General features: G+C 38.0%; 1 pseudogene; it reads right to left on the bottom strand.

Moving 5' to 3' along the window:
* The window catches only part of LOC130458944 (60S ribosomal protein L7-like), a 118,591-nt pseudogene extending 101,883 nt beyond the window's left edge, over positions 1 to 16,708 (bottom strand).
* Positions 16,709 to 18,840: the final 2,132 nt, after the last annotated feature.

The raw sequence follows: 18,840 nt of genomic DNA, 5'->3' as shown, positions 1-18,840 counted from the left end.
AAGGTTCTTCTGTATTATTACCTCACCAGCAGAAGAGTGCCTCTGAAAGAGTACTAGAACTATGATCAGAAGACCTGGCATCTAGTCATGGCACACTTGAACTTAACCAGGTGTGCAAAGTAAAATAGAAAGGAAATACAGATATACTCTGCCTAAAGATACTAGTTGGTTCTATTAAAACACAGCATTGGGTGAAAGTGTAATGGGTTACCTAAAATTCAGATATAAATGACTAAATTAGGTCATTGAAAGACTTGTGACCAGTTCTTTATTTAAAAAAAAAAAAAGGAAAAAGGATCCATTAAGTGGATTAGTGGATTAAGAGCCAGGCCTAAATATGGGAGGTTCAGGGTTCAAATTTGACTTCAGACACATTTAACTGTATGACCCTGGGCAAATCACTTAACTCCTATTGCCTAACCCTTGCCATTCTTCTGCCTTAGAACCAATAAACATTATTGATTCTAAAACAAATAGCAAGGGTTTTTGTAAAAATAAATAAAAAGAAGCAAAGAGAAAAGAAAAATACAAAATCCTTGCAATAAATATGCAGAGCTAAGCAAAACAAATTTCCAGAAAAGGCACATCCAAAAAACATATATATCTTTAGCTGAATCTATCACCACTTTGTCCAAAGGTAGGTGACATGCTTGATCATTAGCTTTCTGGAATTGTGGCTGGTCATTGCATAAATTAGATTTTTTGAGTCTTCTGAAGTTATTTGTCTTTAAAATGTTATTACGAAAGTCACAGGATACAAAATAAACCCGTATAAGTCATCAGCATTTCTATATTTCCAACACAGCTCAGCAGCAAGAATTAGAAAGAGAAATCCCATTCAAAATCACCTTAGACAAAATAAAATACTTAGGAATCTATCTTCCGAGACAAACACAGGAACTGTATGAACACAACTCCAAAACACTCTCCACACAACTAAAACTAGACTTGAGCAATTGGAAAAACATTAACTGCTCATGGGTAGGACGAGCCAATATAATAAAAATGACCATCCCACCCAAACTTATTTATCTATTTAGTGCCATACCCATTGAACTTCCAAAAAAATTTTTTTACTGAATTGGAAAAAACCATAACAAAATTCATTTGGAAGAACAAAGGATCAAGGATATACAGGGAAATAATGAAAAAAAAAATACAAATAAAGGTGGCCTTGCAGTCCCAGATCTCAAACTATATTACAAAGCAGCAGTCATCAAAACAATTTGGTACTGGCTAAGAGACAGAAAGGAGGATCAGTGGAATAGACTTGGGGTAAATGACCTCAGCAACACAGTCTATGACAAACCCAAAGACCCAAGCTTCTGGGACAAAAACCCACTATTTGACAAAAACTGCTGGGAAAACTGGAAGACAGTGTGGGAGAGATTAGGTTTGGATCAACACCTCACACCCTACACCAAGATAAACTCAGATTGAGTGAATGACTTGAACATAAAGAAGGAAACTATAAGTAAATTAGGTGAACACAGAATAGTATACATGTCAGACCTTTGGGAAGAGAAAGACTTTAAAGCCAAGCAAGACATAGAAAGAGTCACAAAATGTAAAATAAACAATTTTAACTACCAATTAAAAAGTTTTTGTACAAACAAAACCAATACAACCAAAATTAGAAGGGAAGCAACAAATTAGGAAACAATCTTCATAACAAAAACCTCTGACAAAGGTCAAATTACTCAAATTTATAAAGAGCTAAATCAATTGTACCAAAAATCAAGCCATTCCCCAATGGATAAATGGGCAAGGGACATGAACAGACAGTTTTCAGCCAAAGAAATCAAAACTATTAATAAGTACATGAAAAACTGCTCTAAATCTCTTATAATCAGAGAGATGCAAATCAATACAACTCTGAGGTATCACCTCACACCTAGCAGATTGGCGAACATGACAGCAAAGGAAAGTAATGAATGCTAGAGGGGATGTGGCAAAGTCGGGACATTAATTCATTGCTGGTGGAGCTGTGAACTGATCCAACCATTCTGGAGGGCAATTTGGAACTATGCCCAAAGGGCAACAAAAGACTGTCTGCCCTTTGATCCAGCCATAGCACTGCTGGGTTTGTACCCTAAAGTGATCATAGAGAAAAAGACTTGTACAAGAATATTCATAGCTGCGCTCTTTGTGGTGGCAAAAAATTGGAAAATGAGGGGATGTCATTCAATTGGGGAATGGCTGAACAAATTGTGGTATATGTTGGTGATGGAATACTATTGTGCTAAAAGGAATAATAAGGTTGAGGAATTCCATGGGAACTGGAATGACCTCCAGGAAGTGATGCAGAGTGAGAGGAGCAGAACCAAAAGAACATATACCAAACTTGTTGACTCCATTAATTGATGGTCACCCCTAAGTTTATACTCCTTTGTCTCCACAAAAAGAACTGCTATAGATATTTTTGCACATATGATCCTTTTTCCTCTTTCTTTAGAGTAAATTAGCTAATAGTGGTATTGTCAGGTCAATAAGTATAATGACAGTTTAATGTCTTTTAGGGCTATAGTTCCAAATTGCTTTCCAGAATGCCTAAATTAATGCATGGTTCCCCCAATAGTATATTAATATACCTATTTTCCCATAGTCTCTCCAACATTTGGCATTTTCCATTTTGGGGGTCAACTTTACCCACAGGTGGGTATAAGGTGGATGCTTAGAGTCTCTTTAATGTGCATTTCTCCAATGATTAGTATATGGGGAGCTTTTTGTAAAATATGGTTGTCAATAGCTTAGATTTCTTTCTCTGAAAACTGCCTATTCATTACTTTGATCACTTAACAATTGGCTCTTATTTTATAAATTTGAATCAATTCCTTATATATCTTAAAAATTAGAATCTTACCAGAGAAACTTTCTGAAAAGATTTCCCCCCCCCTCAATTATGTTTCCCTTCTAATTTTAGCTGCATTGGCTTTGTTTTTGCAATAACTTTAATTTTTTTATCATCAAAACTGTCTTGTTTCTCTTCTGTGGTCTTCTCTATCTCTTATCTAGTCGTGATCTATCCATCAAAAAGTTCCTTCCTCCTCTAATTTGCTTATTATGCCATGCCACCTTTTATGTCTAACCCATATATGCATTTGGGTATGTGGTGTGAGTTTCCAGTTTTCCTAATATGTGTTATCTTGAGAATGGAAAATGAATTCACTTTTATCAGCTTCTTCCTTCTCCACCCAGAACTTCCAGAGGGTTCTCACCTAACAGTAAGGATAAGGTGGTGTTGCCGATGGACAAATTTCTTCACACATGCCTGACTCATCTACAGTGGCTGTGGGAGGAAAGAGTTTAGTTGTTGTACAAACTCTCAACAGACTTTATGGTGAGCAGAAGGGGAGCAGGGACACACAGAGACAGACAGAGACAGAGAGACAGAGGATGAAAGAGGCAGAGAGAGAGAGACAGAGAGAGACAGAGACAGAGAGACAGAGAGCAAGTTTGGTAAAGCTGGTAATGTGATGATATCCAAAAAGAAACTAAAGAGACCTCTTCAAAAAACCAGGCGTGCTTGAGAAAATAGAACTATGGTAATCATTCCAATGAGCACTTCTTGCATCTTATACAATTTTCAGTGTCGCTTTGATGCATTGAGCCCATCAGAACATAGGTATTGGCACAACCAGTATGGCATTTTATACCTGCCTCTAGGGTTTAAAATTTAAAAGGAATATAAAATGGAACCTATTGAGACAGGCAAAATAGCGATAACAATTAGAAGGAAACAATCTGCTGTATCTCTTCAGGTTGTCTGTTATTGTCCTGCAACTTAAGATTTAATTGCCCTTCTCATTACTTCAGCTCACCTGGCTGAAGAAATCTTTAATCCTCAGGTCCCAGAAGGCAGTCGTTTTAGCCACTGCTCATTGGCATCCAGAAAAATATCATTTTTCTCAGTTGTAAACTACTCCCTGTCACTGATCCTCTCACTCTTGGAGTTTTCAATTCAGAGCTCCCTACCTACTCTTCCTTAGCCTAAAACAAGGATCCTATAGAAATTGTTTTTATTGAGATTCATGGTTTCTTCCTGGGGATTTCTCTGTATTGGTGGACATATCTAGAAATACACTCTTGATATTTGTAATCATCTTATAAGAAAAGAATTTGGTCCAATAACTAGTTGAATATTTATTGAACAATAATAGCATAAGTATACAAAACCTTCAGAAAACACAACCTTTGATACAAAGATATTTGAGATCCGCCATTATTTCTTGAATACAAAGACCTGGAAATGATGAGGTAAAAGTGAAAGAATGGGGGGGGGGGAGGACAAAAGAGGGCCCAGAACCACATATTAGAAGAGAGTCACAATTAGTAAGTGTAATATTTAGTAAATGATACTGAGAAGGGCAGACGGGTAGACAGAAAATCAAGAGAGAAATGACTAAAAACTCAGAAAGAAGAAAGAATGTAGAAAGAGAGAACGGGCAAATATATTTTATATATGTCCAAACCAGAAGTCATTTTCTTCTTTCCCCCAAACCTACCACTTATGCCACTCTCCTTCCAATCACCCAGATTTGAAACCTCAGCATTATCTTCGCCTCCTTACTCTTACTCATCACACATATCCAATCAGTACTAAATCTATGGTTTTTTGGCAATATCCAGAAATAGTCTTTTTGTGTGCTGTCAAATTCTTCAAGAGCAGCAAGTAGACCTTTGTGTTTTTTTCCCCAACCTCCATGTCAGGGGTTCTCACTACATAAAAGACTCAGGTTCACCCTGGGAAATTTCTCATGTCTCTTGTCTCAAAGCCCCCACTCAGAAAATCAATGTGCTGATGCCAGTTCTCCTTGCAAGCTCCCTATTTGGAAAATTAAATGTAATATGGGTAAGGATTACCTTACCCTTAATGGGAGCTTTCAAATGCAGCTTCAGGTCTGCAGTGATGAGGGCCTGCTGTTCATTGAAGAAAGTCTGTGCTTCCCAGGGAGCCTTTTATTTAGATGCAGGCATCACATCAGATGCCATGAACTTGGAGGGAAAAAAAAGAAAGAAAAGGAAGAGGAAGAAAAACAATGGGAAGAAAAGGAGACAGGAAGCAACAAGGAGAAGGGTTGGTGTTTGGGGAAGGCTAGGGTATTTCTGAAGTGCCAAGAGACACAAAAGGAAGCTTAGGGCTCTGGTCAGGATGGAGAGGCCGAAGGAGAGGGGCTACCTCAGTATCCCCAAAACCAGGAGTCACCTTTTACAGTGAGGTGGCACAGTAGATAGAGAACACAGTCTAGAGTTAGGAAGACTTCTCTTCCTGAATTCAAAACTGGCTCCACAGAATTACTAACTGTGTGGTCCTGGCCAAGTCGATTAATCCTGTTGCTTAGTTTCCTCCTCTGAAAAATGAGCTGGAGAAGGAAATGGCAAAGCACTCCAATCGCTTTCCCAAGAAAACCCCAAATAGGGTCATGAAGAGTCTGACACATCTGAAAAGACAGAACAACAATACAACATCTCTTAGAGGTTCTGGTCACCTTACCAGGTGTTACTAGATGGGAATACCAGTTGCAATTTGCATAATTATTCCAAATAGCAATGCCAAACTTAGGAAAATAGCAAGGGGCTCCAAAATCAAAATTCTGAGAGATCTCTAAGGTCTGGGTTATATAACAAAAATTTACTGACAAGTTAGAGAAAATAAAGTGGAACTCTCAACATGGGTCTTGGAAAATAAAACCATCCTCTGGGAACCAACTGGCTCCAAAATATATAGTACCTGTCTTGACTAGGCAAGGCTCCCAACAAGAGTCATCTCGTACAGGTACTCCAAGGCTCCAGGTTAGGAGGCATTTCCCCTAATATAGCTTCTCTTGGAATATTCCCCCCAGTTTCCGAAGGAGAATCAAGCATTACTCGCCATTGTGGCTTCTCCTGTGTTTCTATAGCAGTCAGAATCCCATCAATATCCATTGCACTTCAGGTCTGGTTTGTCCCTGGGTCCCACTTTCAGCCATTACAGAAGGAAAAGTCGACAGAGTGTTCCAGTCCAATAAGGGGACACAGTTCTCCCTGACACACCGGTGAGGAGCTACCTGACTAGGAACTTCTACACACTGAGGGTATTTCACTTTGCTACCCAATCTGCCAACCCTGGGCTCACAAAAACTTATTTGGGAATCAAGACTTCTACCACCTTCCTTCTCTAAGAATCAACCCCTCAGTTTATGTATGATAAATACAAATCTGAAAGGAGTGATAGGAAAAGGTTCCATCACCCAAGTGAGAATTAGTCACCCTTCTCACCCTCTCTTTGTTTTCCTCCGTCTTTCTCTCTTCTCTTTACTCTTTGAAATCAGCTCTCCCAAATCTAGAGTTCATAGCAGACTTTGCCCGGTTGTTGTTTTGTTTTTTCCCTCATTCTCCATCATGTCATTTCTATAAAGGTTCCCATCATTTCTTTTCCCCTCATCTTTTATCTTAGAATCAATGCTATGCCGTGCAGTGCTTCCAAGTCATAGGAGCAATAAAGGTGAGACAATGGGGGTTAAATGACTTGCTTTTAGTCATACAGCTAGGAAGTATCTCAGGGTGAATTAGAACCCAAAGTCTCCCATCTCCAGGTCTGGTGCTCTATCCAAGTGATCCACCGAGCTGTCCTGTTGCCATCATTTCTCTCCCAGCAAGCAGATCCTCTGGGTGTGTGTGTGATAATCAGACAGGATGTAATTTATCCTTGTTTGTTCCTCTACCTTTCTTAAGTATGAAATTATTAGGAAGTTAATAAATGTATTAACTGTGGTTCTGCTTTTGGCATAGAGTACACTCTAACAGATGCCCATGTAATTAAAACAATGCCTCTGTGATAGTCTTCTGAACTTCAGGCAGTGAGATATTCCCTGAACATTTTGAACATTGCTTCTTTTTTTTGCCCAGGTAAAACATTCTAATGATATTAGCACTTCTGTTTCTGCTTCTTCCCCATGTCTCTTTCATCTGGTTCCTGATTTTCCTCACATGAGTATCTCGTTACTAGGCAATGCTATTCCAGCTCTACCATCCCTACCCTTTTAACTATCTTGTTTTTATCGGAAAAGCCGACTACTCGAAAGCCATATTCTCATGATGTTATTATCTCATGGAATCCGAAAATCTGTCTCTATACATTAATATCTCTAGTTCAGCCTTCTTGTTAACCCATAGTTGGTATATTTGGGAATAGACCATTGAAGCCATGAGTTTATTATCAGTTCATTCCTTGAATTTTGGTTTCTGTGCTTGGTATCTTAATATCTCTGATTCCTATTAAGAACTAGTTACATTTCAAGCCATAGTGTTTCCTTCAACTATTCCAAAAGGTACCTTATGGGAATAATTATGATAATATTAAAGAAATGGGATGTCATTTCAAGGACCTCTAGGAATACGTGTAAGACCAAAATAAAGCCACTGTCACTGACCCAGTGAGGCACAAATTCCTACCTTTTGAAATTTGAAATTTCTTTGATGTAAAATTTTCTCTTTCCTGTAGAATATAAACATTGTAGAATTTTAGCAGTTGTTTACTGCTTATTGTGCATGAATCTACCAAATCCTTTCTGAAGACCAAATTATTGAAGGAGGTTACAAAGTAGGAGTACACCAGGCAGCTTTAAGTGCAAGGGAAAAAAAAAGAAAATTTATTTTGGCAGTGTAAGTTAACTAGAGGGGAGAAAGGGCACAGAAAGAAAAGTTTGAGGTCACTTTTTTTCCCTGACTTTCTATCCACTGAGCCACTTAGATGTCCACAGCTTCTATTTTATTGTTAAGAATTATACACCAATCTTCCTTGACCAAGAGATGATTTTTACAAGGCAAAAATGTTTTCATTCTTAAAGGAGCAAGGCATAAAAGTGCCCTTTGTTGGCTATTCTCAAAACAGTTAAGAGTTCTCTTCAACGGAAAGAAATGCTATTTTAAGGGAACAAACTTCAACAGCCAACATTTCTATAGTGATCTTATCAAATACATTTGTGGAACCAACATATTTGGTTCACGAGTTGGACCCAAATAGATTAAGCCAAAGAGTGTATTTTGAAAAAATACAATATACATTGAAGAAATATGCTTTGTGAGAGAAATGGTATTTTTAAAAAACAAATCCAAAAAAGTAGCTGAATCAAATCAAGTACAAACTCAAAAATCCATGGTGAAAGTACATTTTTAAATGCACTTAACAGGTTCTAAGATATCTGAAAGGGAAAGAAAAAATTCCAAAGAAACAAAATCTCACAAAAAAGAAATGGATATCCCCATAGACATCTTAAAACATGTCCAAAAATTAAATAATTACTTCCCCCCTTGGCTGCTCCCCAAAACATCCCTTTTCTTAACTTCTTTTTATTTATAAGGGTATTACCATCCTCCCAGTCATCCAAGCTCACATCCAAGCCTCAACTCTTCATTCTCTCACTGCTCCACCTCCAACCAATCAATAGCCAAAGTCCTATTCTATCTTTCTCCTTTGACATGTTACCACCTTGGTTCGAGCCTTCATTACCTCACACCTGGAGTATTATAATAGCCTTCTGGTTAATTTCCCTCCTTCATCTCTCCCTACTCCAGTCCATCTTCCACTCATCCATCAAACTGACCTTCCTAAAGCCCAGGTCTCAACCTATCACCTTCCTCCGTCCCTCATCAATAAACTCTTCTTTCTACTTTCTTTAAGAAGCCTTTCCTGATCCCTTAATACTAGAGCCTTCCTTCTGTTGATTTTCTCTCATTTATTCTGCATATATCCGATTTGTACATAATTGTTTGCATCCTCTATCACACTGAGTTTCTTGACAGAAGGGCAAGTTCTTTCCTCCCTTTCTTTGTATCCCTAGCACTCAGCATAGTATCTAGCATATAGAATGTGCTTAATAAAAGCTTGTTGACTTGTCCTACCACAATTTTATGAATTCATTCATTTGTTCACTCATTCATCACATGCTAACATGTCAGCATAGTCTATATGTGTATATGTATATTATACACGCTATATGTGTATAAAATTCTATCTCCACTATTGCCTCAGGAGTGTAATTCTTAACAATAAAAATAGAAGCTGTGGACATCTAAGTGGTTCAGTGGATAGAAAGGCAGGCCTTGGAGATAGGATGTCCTGGGTTTAAAATACTTCCTAGTTATAAGACCCTGGACAAGTCATTGAATCCCAATTGCCTAGCCTTAACCACTTTTCAATTCTAAGACAGTAGTTAAGGGTAAAAAAATGAAAAAAGGAAAGGAAGGAAGGAAATTGAAGTTGGATTTCCTTACCTCTTTTGAACTTATCTCATGAAAAATAAGTCATCTGAGTACAAAATATACTACTGACCAATTTGATTGGATAACAATTCTGTGTTTAACAAAAACAGAAAAATCTCCCTTTAGGAACAAATCTGAAATATTCAGTTGTGCTTTGGAGTCAAAAGGAAAGGAGACTGGTATTCTGATAAGGAAATATGAAGAGTATTAAAATTGAGTTATTCATTAGAAGAAGCTTTTGTGAACTTATTATAGGTTCTTCATTAACAGAAGGTTTTTTAAGAGAGTTTAAAGAGCTTTTTAATGCAAAATGAATAATTCATTTTGTTTCCATATTTTCTAAACATCTGACATCATTCATGAAATAAACAGACATAAAATCATTACTCGTTTCCAATTTATCCAAAGATTTAGGCAGTACTTCTGTATGAATCAGAAATTTCAGCAATTCATTTATTATCATTTCCTTTTGTTTCCTACAAATGTAAGCTCAGACACAAAACCCATTTTATTACTCTGTGTAAACATGCTTGATTAACTCCTAACTTACTCAAAGTTTACAAGGCAATTCTGGTCTATTTGTAAAGTGCATATAACAGTCTTAGCAGTCTTTGACAAAGCCCAGATTTCAGTGAAAACAATACAAATGCAGAGAAAGAATCTTAATCTCCCTTAAACACTAAATGGCCCTGGGGCTAACTCCTTTGAATGATTCACTCCCAGTTGCTTGAAAATCACTTTGGAGGTGAAGACTTTGTACTTCCTCTGGCTTGATCTGAGGTCAATATTCACAGGAACTTGTGCTATGTAGAGCCTTTATCCACCCCCACCCCAAACCAGCCATACAGTCTACCTCAACAACGTGAGTAATGGATTCCATATCCTGAAAGGAACAGTTCAAATAGCCAATCAGTGAGAACATCAGTATGAGACAATTGAAAAACTAATGAGGTGAAAAACTCTTCAATCATTGAAGAGGGAAGGGGGGAAAAAAATTACTCCATCACCATAGAAACCATTATGGCCAAAATGATTCCTATTTCAGAGGCCCACATCAATTCTTTGGTAATAGGAAGGAATAGGAAGAAAAGAATATATCTCATAGAATCCCAGAATGTAAAGGTGGGAAGGTGCCCTCAAGGGATCATCTAGGCTAGACCAGTTTTCAGTCTTCTATTCTGATCAGAGGCATTTTGATTTCCAAATTGGTAGAAGGAAGAAAGAAGAATGACATTTCCATAGATGTCAGAGGCTTCTAAGTCATGCCTCCTCAAGACATGGCGGGAGCCACAGTCTGTTTATGGACTGGCCCATCTGAATTCTAAGAAAGTTGAGAGGACCACTGGGTCTGGAGTCAGGATAAACCTGAGTTCAAATCTGGCCTTAGATACTTACAAGGTATGTGACTCTGAGCAAGCCACTTAATCCTCTTTGCCTCCATTTTCCTCATCTATAAAATGAACTGAAGAAGGAAATTGCAAACCTCTCCAGAATCTTTACCAAGAAAACTCCACATGGGGTCACAAAGAATCAGACAGGATTGAAGACAACTGAACAATAAAAGTCTGAAAAAAAAGGGGGGGGGGGCAGTTATGGTGTGGAAGGGAGAAACCAGTATTTAAACATAACAGATAAAGATTCTCTCATGAATTGAAACACACCATTGGTGCCAAGCCAGAGAAAGGACAGGACATGATAGAAAGATTCACAATAGCCACCTTTACTTCCAGACTCTCCCAGTTAGAATCATAGATCAATGAAACTTACTTCCCCAGATTCCTCTAAAAAGTACTGCATTGTTGTTCGTTGGGTAATGATTTAAGGAGGTTGCACCAGATGGTGTTAAAAACATGCTTAAATGCATGCAATTAACTCATCATCAAGAGGAATGGGTGGGACTGCCCCTTCCCACTTTTCACACAAATTGCTCAGACTGCCATTTTGTGACTTTCCCCCCTTCAAAACTAACTATGCTTACAACTCATCTTTAAAATGTTTTTTATTAAAATCTTAATATTTAATATCAACAACCATCTAGACTCATCTAGTGACTACATTTAAATTAATTAATTTCACTATATAAGATGTCATTGCACTATTTCAATCATCCCTCTAATTCAAAATTCCTTTTCCTTTCAGTAGCATTTACTTTCCCCCTCGTGATTCTAGTTAGCATGTACTCCAATATTTTAATTCTTCCCTTTTAAATTTTTAATTATTTCATGAAGTTTTTTTCCACATTTCCTTTGTAACAGAGCCCTGGAAATCAGTGTTGGCAACAAAAATGAAATCTCTAGCACCTGTCTCTTTAAGCCCAGGAAATACTGAAGCAGTTCCCACAATGACAAAGGGTAGTCTTGGTAGTTATGTGATATTGTGGATAGAGTGCTGGGCCTGGACTAAAGAAAACAAGTTCAAATCTAGTCTCAAACATTTACTAGCCATGTAACCGAAGGCAAGTCATTTAAACTGCTTCACTTAGTTTCCTCAGCTGCAAAATGGAGATAACTTACATTGTTGTGAGAATCAAAGGAGATATTTGTTATATTGTTGTTGTTTTGTTTTTTTATGATTTGAAAATGTTCATTTAATTAATTAATTTACAATATTTTTCCATGGTTACATGATTCATGTTCTTTCCCTCCCCGTGAGTAGCCTACACACAATTCTACTGGATTTTATATGTGTCATTGGTCAAGTCCTATTTCCATATTATTGATACTTACACTAGGGTGATCGTTTAGAGTCTACACCCCCAATCCTATCCCCATCGACCCATGTGATCAAGTAGTTGTTTTTCTTCTGTGTTTCTACTCCCACAGTTCTTTCTCGGGATGTGGAGAGTGTTCTTTCTCATAGATCCCTCAGAACTGTCCTGGATTGTTGCATTGCTGCTAGTAGAGAAGTCAATTACATTTTATTGTGCCACAGTGTATCCATCTCTGTGTATGATGTTCTCCTGGTTCTGCTCCTCTCACTCTGTATCACTTCCTGGACTTCATTCCAGTTCACATGGAATTAAAGGAGATATTTTTAAAGAAGCACTTAGTATGCCCTATATAAACGCTTGTTCTCTTCCCTTCCCGAACGAAGGGAGAGTAGAAAGCTCCCGGGGAGTAAAGAAATGGAAGCCACACAGACAGAGCACCTGAGGAACTGTTATCTCTACCACAATCATGATTTGGGGGAAAGGGGGTGGAGGAAAGACTAAGCCATGTTTATACCACCAGGTGACTGTAGCCTTCTGACTGAAGAATGATGACATTTTCCCTCTCCCATTTTTATTTACTCTTCCCCTCTTTAGGGAGATTGTTTCTGATACAAAACTTTTATGTTCTTTAAACTTAAATTCTATTTAATTAGTTGGTTTGCTTTTTGACATGAATGTACATAGTAATAAAACATAATTTATTTTTCCTATTTTCTATTATTGAACATTTAAGTTTCCAGTATTTTTCAGTTGTCTATAATGCAAAGAAAATTCTCACTCTCTTTTTTTCCTTAATACTCATAAATTTCTTTATAGCCAGGTACTTTACTAAAGCCATTGTCTCAATTAGGTTTTCCTATTTGGTTTTTGGGTTGGTTTGGTTTTTTCCTGATTCTATTTGCATTCCTTTTGTGCCCTTCCCTGGTCCTATGCCAACAAAGCAGAACAGAGAGACAGGTTCATGCACAATACTTGTGATCAAAGGAAAATACACATTCTTCATCATATGTAGAAATTCTTTCTGGAACCATCATATACTGCTATAACTTGAAAAAGCTTTTTAGGGCAGAACACACAGGTTGAAAACTGAGTCTAGTATGAGATGTATACATATGCATGTAGTGGGTGTATATATACAAAACATATTTGTAAGATATACACATATAAAGAAGAGCATCCCATCTATGGTTAATGGGACAAAGTGGTGACTGCTTTTGGGGGGGGGGACCCACATTATGAATTCATGTGAATATTCTCCAAATTCAGCCTCAAATTGGGGAGGAATATAGGAATTAGGAATCCCTCTCAGATTCAAGCTAGTTGCTTCTGGGAAATGTATAGTGACTTTCGGACACGGCTAAAAATCAAATGAAGCAGTAGCAATCAAAAGTTCATCCTCCTAGCTGCTTGGTGCTTTTTATCTACATGATATTTATCAGTATAATTTATCCATAAATCCCAAACCCAAAAGATTCTGGCTGACTTCTGTCCATGTTACCAAAGTTTTCAATTCCATCAGTCAACATGGAATCTAGGAACCCCAAACTTGTGGCCCAGTGGGATCTGGTGAACCTCAGGTTTGAACCCGTTCCTGTGAGAACCCACGCCAGGGGAATCCCAGATTTAATAATCCATTTCAGACAGGGGCTAAGCCCAAGCCAAAGTCAAGTGACTCTTTGGCCCAGCAGGTAGCTCAGTAGTCTCACAGGCTGAAGGTCCTGAGTTCGATCCTCTTCAGAAGGAGGGTGTGATATACTGGGAGAGGCTTCTGGAGATGAAAAGTCTGAAATGGATTAAGTCTGAGATGCCCGTCAGGATGGATTCTCACAGGAAAAGGCTCAAACCTGAGGTTCACCAGATCCCACTGGGCCACAAGTTTGGGGCTCCTAGATTCCATATTGACACATCATTTGCTTCACAATTGGTCTCAACTATTCACAAGTTACAATAATGGAGACAGAGCACTAAGGGGTTATCTTGGTAGTCAAACTTTAGCATAGACTGCAAACAACTACAATAGTTCTCTGCCAATAGTGTTCACCCCATAAATGCTGTTGACTGACCTAAATCAACCCCATTCACCCTTTAATTATTTTCTGATTATTCACATTTAATCCAAACTTGAGTTACATTTTTCAACCTGCTTTCAAACTCCTGAACTTGTCCTGAAGAAAACTGGCTGAATGCTAGTCTAAAACCACATGTAGCCTGTAGACAGAATTAAGGTTAAATGTTGGAGAACAGCTACCATAGTACTGTGGCCCACTCCAGAACACTTCCATCTTTAAGAGCTGATGAGATCTCTGGGTTTTCAACCAGGATATCTGATGGTTTAAGTGAAACTTCTTAATGTTTCTGTGATGAATGCACTTTGCCAAGCTATTGCTGTGGATGCCCATTGCCTGTTTTCTTAAGGATAAAATTTTAAGTTGTATAAACTTGGAAATAACACAGAACTACCAAAGTAGTCAGAAAAAACAACTCTTTAATCAGGAAAAGGATAAGTCCAACATTTGGCCCTTTACTCAGAGTCCTGGCCAAAACTTTCAGTATCTTCACACTGGGACTCCGGGGACATTATCCCTGGGAGCCACACTGCACTAGATGAGGGCTCCAAGGAACAAAAGAATTTTGGGAACTTATATACCTTTTGGGAAACTGAGGGACAGGGAAATATGATTGATTGACATTATCACAGTTACAAGGAAATGGAAGTGTTCAAACTATTGTGAAGATTGGATTTAGCTATCTCCTGATAATAACAATGAAGATACTTGGTTCTTCCTTTATTGTGAAGATTAAATTGTAATCCCCTGATTGTAACAATGAAAGTACTTAGCTCTTCCTTTATTGGGAAGATTGAATTATAATCCACAACCTATTTTAAATTTTAATCTACAAAAAGGTGATAACTGTTTTAAGTAGAACTACCCACTTTTAACTACAAAAGGTGTTAAGTAATTACAAAAGGAGAACTAACCAAAAAAGGTGTTAAGTAACCCAAAAGGTATAATCTAACCAAAGAAGGTGTGAACTAAAGAGTGGGCAGTCCTAGAGAAAACCATCTGCTGTGATTGGTAGATGTGAAATTTAGGGAGGTGACACAAGAGAAAAAGATCTTTAAAAGAGGACCAGAAGCCAGAAGAAGGGATATTCGATTGGAGATTTGAGTTGGATGGAGGATTCTCTGACTCAGAGTTGGACTGGAGGGACTGGACCCCTGGAGGACCTCAGACTGCTTTTCCTTTTAGAAGGTCACCATTGGTGAGTGAAAGGCTGACTTAGTGGTCCTCTTTTTCTGGAGGGATTAAGCCTCCAGGAAAGGCCCATCATCTGGAGACTCTCTTCCCTTAGCTGAGACTTAGAATTTCTAACTGGTATCAGAGGAAGCCAGAGCTTGCTCTCTCTCTCTCTCTCTCTCTCTCTCTCTCTCTCTCTCTCTCTCTCTCTCTCTCTCTCTCTCTCTCTCTCTCTCTCTCTCTCTCTCCTCTCTCTCTCTCTGTCTCTGTGTGTGTGTGTGTGTCTCTGTCTCTCTCTCTGTGTCTCTGTCTCTCTCTCTCCCCTTCTCTCTCATTCCTTAATATCCTCCCTCTATTGTAAATAAACTACCATAAATTACATTTACTTTAGTAATTCATTTTGAGATTTAGAAATTAAATCCCCAGTGACCACCTAATTAATGTATTTCAGTCTCAACCACAAAAAAAATTTAACACTACACTGACAGAATACAATCAAGCTTGGGAAAAGAAACATCATTTAGAGGCTAATGTCGGGGAATGACCTAATCACAATAGACACTAAAAGGATAGTCCCAGCCCAGGTGTTGGTCTTCTTGGGAAAGACCAGGTAAAATGGGGAAAACTTCTAATTTAAAAGGCTAATTAGCATTTGTTTAGCCCTACCTACCTGAGGTTATCATTTACCTTAGGGTCCATTATTCAACCTGAGACTAGCTAAATTCCTTCTGGGAACAGGGACAAACTTAGGGTGTCTACTTACAAGCTAACCCTAAACTTGGGGTCCATCAGCTCTTACTAGGCTACAAGTTTGGGGGTTTATACATTTCACATGAATGGTTGTATGAAAGAATATACAAAATGAAAAAACGAAAAATCATGCCTGGAGCTTGGGGGGAGGGCTGCTGGGGAAGAGGGGGGGCAAGGGAAATTAGGAAATAGAGGTGTGAGGAGGAAATATTCTTTGTTTGGTGACTTCTCTCAGTCAACTATCCTACTCAGATGCTTAGTCTAGCGTCTAACCACCCTTATCTATCCACGCACAGATGAATTCATTGGTCCTCTGGTTGGAATGTTCATTTTTCTTTTCCTGCACAACTAAGAACGTTAGGGCATACACCGCTGTTGCCAAAAAGCCAAAAACCACGGCAGGATTTCTGCTCTAGTTTTATGATTCAAAGCAGTCCGTACCATCGAAGCAAGCAATAAAGAAGGCGCTGAGTCCAGTGTTGCCCAAATATGTAATGTTCCAGTTGAACTGTGTTTCCTTGTGTGAAGATTGAGACTGAGCATAAACAACAAAACTCCAGTGCTTCCAGAAACATTACAGTTCACAAAGTCAAAGAAAAGAGTCTCTTACATGCGCAATCCGTGCAAAACCACCTGGGCGAGCCTGAAGCTGTTTGAGGTGTAAAGCAGGTAGTCGAGGTAGCAGCGGAAGCGGCCAGCTGCCCACAACTGTGTCTCCCACCCGCTCCGTGGTGCGCCGATAGGGGCTGCTGGCCCCTGGGATCATGGAGGTACTCAAGACTTAGTTCCCAAAGTGGTCCAGCTCCTTTCTGCTCTGCCTGTTGGGTGTCCAGACAGGTGGACCACCTGGGGGGGGGGGGGGCAGGGGGCAGGGTTCAATTAACTTTGATGCTGCTAGTCACTCCCACTGCATTGTAAGGTACTCTTGGTCTTACCAAAGCACCACTGGGCTTTTCTTTAAGTGTTGTGACTTCCAGTTTTGAGTTTGAGCTCCTAGAGAGTAATGACTGCCTCACTTTATTTCTATTTGCATCCCCAGGGCTTGTAAAGCACAATGCTTGGTACAAAGGAAGTTGTTATTCTTTTTTGTTTGTTTTTTAATCCTTACCTTCTCTCTTAGAATCAGTACTAAGTATCCGTTCCAAATCAGAAGGGTGGTAAGGGCTAAGCAATGGGAGTTAAGTGACTTGCCCAGGGTCACACAGGTAGGAAGTGTCTGAGGCCAAATTTGAACCCAGGACTTACTGCCCAGAGACTCTCCATCCACTGAGCCACCTCTCTGCCCTTCCGTAGTAAGTTCTTAATAAATGCTTTTACATTCATTTATTCTCTAGGATTTTCTAAGCAACAATATGTCAGCATAAGATTTATTCCAAGTAAACTGTCATAGATAACAAGGTACTACAGTGGATAGTTGAATTTGTAATCAGAAAGATTCCATTTCAAGTTCTGCCTCAGATACTTACTAGCTTTGTGACCCTGGGTCTTATTTTTCCTCATCTGTAAAATGGGAATTAAAACAGTATCTAATGGCCAGCTAGGTAGATAAAGTGGATAGAGTGCCAAACCTTTAGTGGGGAGAACTTGGATTCAGATGTGGCCTCAGAAACTCCCTAGCAGTGTGACCCTGGGGAAGTCACATAACTCCAATGTCTAGCCCTGGCCACTCTTCTGTCTTAGAATTGATACTAAAGATTTTTTTTTTTGTATAATCATATTAATAGTACCTATCTCATAGACTGGTGGTGAGGATTAAATGAAATATCATTTCTACAGCACTTTCCACATCTTTATATGCTAGTTTATTATGATGTCCTCAGTAAACAGGAGTAGTTTTGTATCTTCTGTTCCTAGCTTTATGCCTTTAATTTCTTCCCTTTGTCTTGCTGCTATAGTTAATTTTCTAGAACTATGCAAAATAATAGTGGGGGAAAGGGAAAGTCTTTGCTTTACCCCTTTATTTATTATGAAATCTCCCAGTGTTTTCTCACCACATATAATATAAGTTTTTGATTTTAGATAGATAATTTTTTGTTGTATTTTTCAAAGCCTAAGCTTTGTTGAATTTTTAGTATAAATGAGTGTTACATTTTATCAAAAATATTTTCTGCTTCTTTTGAGAGAATTACTTAGTTTAAAATTTTTATATCCATTTTATTTTATTTTTTATATGGTTCCCTTCATTCTCTTCCCATTCCCTAAGATGGTAAACAATTTGATCTGCGTTGTATACATATTATCATCCAAAACATACTTCAATATTGGTCTTTGGTATAAGAGAATACTTACATAAAATCAAACCCCCAAGTAAAACTATAAATATAGTTTAAAATTTTTTTAAATTATGATTGGTTATGGTATCATTAATGATATTCATCTATACTTCTTTCTCTCTCTTTTTGCTTTATCCTTCCCTAAGATAATAGAGATAATAATGAAATGCATATGTCTCATAAATGGACTTTAGTAGAATGCTTTATTAATTTTTGAAAATAATTTGTGCATTATAGGTTTTAGTTGTTTTTAAAAGTTTTATAAAATTAATCTATAAATTCATCTAGATAAGTATATTTTCCTTTTGTAGTTGTTTTATAGGTCATTCAATTTTGTTCTCTGAGATTAGATACTCAATAGAATTAAAGCTGCTGAATTAATAGGTTTGAACTCCTTATAAAAGTAAATAAATAACAGGGAGAAATATTTAGCAGTACTAGAGGATAGAACACCAACCTAATTGTACCACTCTCTAACTTGGAAAAACCTAACAAAAAACAAATATGAAGAAAAAAACCTGAACAGACATTTAGAAAAATTAAATATCCTAGATCTCTTATGATTTCCAAGGTAAAAATAAGGAAATAAATCTATTTCAGTTGTGCATAGCAGCTTTATAAAAAT

The sequence above is a fragment of the Monodelphis domestica genome, chromosome 4 (assembly GCF_027887165.1).
Source record: "Monodelphis domestica isolate mMonDom1 chromosome 4, mMonDom1.pri, whole genome shotgun sequence".
Taxonomy (NCBI): domain Eukaryota; kingdom Metazoa; phylum Chordata; class Mammalia; order Didelphimorphia; family Didelphidae; genus Monodelphis; species Monodelphis domestica.
This window is presented reverse-complemented; position numbering and strand designations above follow the sequence as displayed.